A 2423-nucleotide genomic window follows, 5' to 3' on the forward strand; every position below is an offset into this window, starting at 1 on the left:
AGAAACATAGGTCGGTAGTCTACGACGCCAAAGGAGGCATAGGGGTGTGGTTAGGCTTTATTTTTTACTATGGTTAATGAAGTTAGATTTTTTTTAAATATAAGAAAGAAAGAAAAACACGCGCCCAGAGTGGGGACCGAACCCACGCCTTTCGATTAGATCTCGAATGCCTTACCAATTCGGCTATCTGGGCGACTGTGTTCTCCTTCACTTTTTGGGCTATTTATATTTACTAGAAGTGTATCGGACGCTTGAGGGTGGTAGCCAGCGCCACTCTGACTACACGGGGAGAAGGGGACCTTCTTTCTAACCCCAGGGGCGTGACTCAAACGTCTACGGCCTGTCATGAGCGGGTAAATGGCGGGAAGCCCTATTATGCTACCTAGGCATGAAGGCTGCCAGAACCGAGACCCTCGCTATGCTTTCGCAGATTAATTTAGTAAGTAAAAATGAGGGGCTCGTTGAGGAAATACAGAAACGTAGGTCGGCCGTCTAGGACGCAAAAGGAGGCAGAGGGGTGTGGTTAGGTTTTATTTTTTACTGGGGTAATGAAGTTAAGATTCTTTTAAAATATAAGAAAGAAAGAAAGAAAAACACGCGCCCAGAGTGGGGACCGAACCCACGCCTTTCGATTAGATCTCGAATGCTTTACCAATTCGGCTATCTAGGCACTGTGTTCTCCTTCACTTTCTGGGCTATTTATATTTACTAGAAGTGTATCTGACGCTTGAGGGTGGTAGCCAGCGCCACTCTGACTACACGGGGAGAAGGGGACCTTCTTTTTAACCCCCGGGGCGTGACTCAAACGTCTACGGCCTGTCATGAGCGGGTAACTGGCGGGAAGCCCTCTTATGCTACCTAGGCATCGAGGCTTCCAGGACCGAGACCCTCGCTAGGCTTTCGCAGATTAATATAGTAAGTAAAAATGAGGGGCTCGTTGAGGAAATACAGAAACATAGGTCGGCAGTCTACCACGCCAAAAGAGGCATAGGGGTGTGGTTAGGCTTTATTTTTTACTATGGTTAATGAAGTTAGGATTCTTTTTTAAATATAAGAAAGAAAGAAAAACAAGCGCCCAGAGGTGGGACCGAACCCACGCCTTTCAATTAGATCTCGAATGCCTTACCAATTCGGCTATCTGGGCGACTGTGTTCTCCTTCACTTTCTGGGCTATTTATATTTACTAGAAGTGTATCTGACGCTTGAAGGTGGTTGCCAGCGCTACCCTGACAACACGGGGAGTAGGGGACCTTCTTTCTAACCCATGGGGCATGACTCAAACGACTACGGCCTGTTATGAGCGGGTAAATGGCGGGAAGCCCTCTTATGCTACCTAGGCATAAAGGCTGCCAGAACCGAGACCCTCGCTAGGCTTTCGCTGATTAATTTAGTAAGTAAAAATGAGGGGTTCGTTGAGGAAGTACAGAAACATAGGTCGGCAGTCTACAACGCCAAAGGAGGCATAGGGGTGTGGTTAGGCGTTGTTTTTACTATGGTTAATGAAGTTAGATTCTTTTTTAAATATATGAAAGAAAGAAAGAAAGACAGAAAGAAAGAAAGAAAGAAAGAAAGAAAGAAAGAAAGAAAGAAAGAAAGAAAGAAAGGAAGAAAGAAAGAAAAACACGCGCCCAGAGTGGGGATCGAACCCACTCCTTTCGATTAGATCTCGAATGCCTTACCAATTCGGCTATCTGGGCGACTGTATTCTCCTTCACTTTCTGGGCTATTTATATTTACTAGAAGTGTATCTGACGCTTCAGGGTGGTAGCCAGCGCCACTCTAACTACACGGGGAGAAGGGGACCTTCTTTTAACCCCCGGGGCGTGACTCAAACGTCTACGGCCTGTCATGAGCGGGTAACTGGCGGCAAGCCCTCGTATGCTACCTAGGCATCAAGGCTGCCAGAACCGAGACCCTCGCTAGGCTTTCGCAGATTAATATAGTAAGTAGAAACGAAGGGTTCGCTGAGGAAATACAGAAACATAGGTCGGCAGTCTACAACGCCAAAGGAGGCATACTGGTGTGGTTAGGCTTAATTTTTTACTATGGTAAATGAAGTTAAGACTTTTTAAATATAAGAAAGAAAGAAAGAAAAACACGTGCCCAGAGTGGGGACCGAACCCACGCCTTTCGATTAGATCTCGAATGCCTTACCGATTCGGCTATCTGGGCGACTGTGTTCTCCTTCACTTTCTGGGCTATATATATTTACTAGAAGTGTATCTGACGCTTGAGGGTGGTAGCCAGTGCCACTCTGACTACACAGGGAGAAGGGGACCTTCTTTTGAACCCCAGGGGCGTGACTCAAACGTCTACGGCCTGTCATTAGCGGGTAACTGGCGGGAAGCCCTCTTATGCTACCTAGGCATCAAGGCTGCTATAACCGAGACCCTCGCTAGGCTTTCACAGATTAATTTAGTAAG

The 2423-nt window shown here is 46.7% G+C and overlaps 1 non-coding gene across 1 annotated transcript; it reads right to left on the bottom strand.

Moving 5' to 3' along the window:
• Positions 1-1625: 1625 nt before the first annotated feature.
• Positions 1626-1697, bottom strand: Trnar-ucu (transfer RNA arginine (anticodon UCU)). Its single transcript has one exon. It is a non-coding gene; the product is annotated as a tRNA-Arg (tRNA).
• Between the last annotated feature and the right edge of the window lie 726 nt (positions 1698-2423).

Source organism: Haemaphysalis longicornis, unplaced genomic scaffold (assembly GCF_048455015.1).
Source record: "Haemaphysalis longicornis isolate Haplotype H1 unplaced genomic scaffold, Haemaphysalis longicornis Haplotype H1 scaffold_11, whole genome shotgun sequence".
Lineage (NCBI taxonomy): Eukaryota > Metazoa > Arthropoda > Arachnida > Ixodida > Ixodidae > Haemaphysalis > Haemaphysalis longicornis.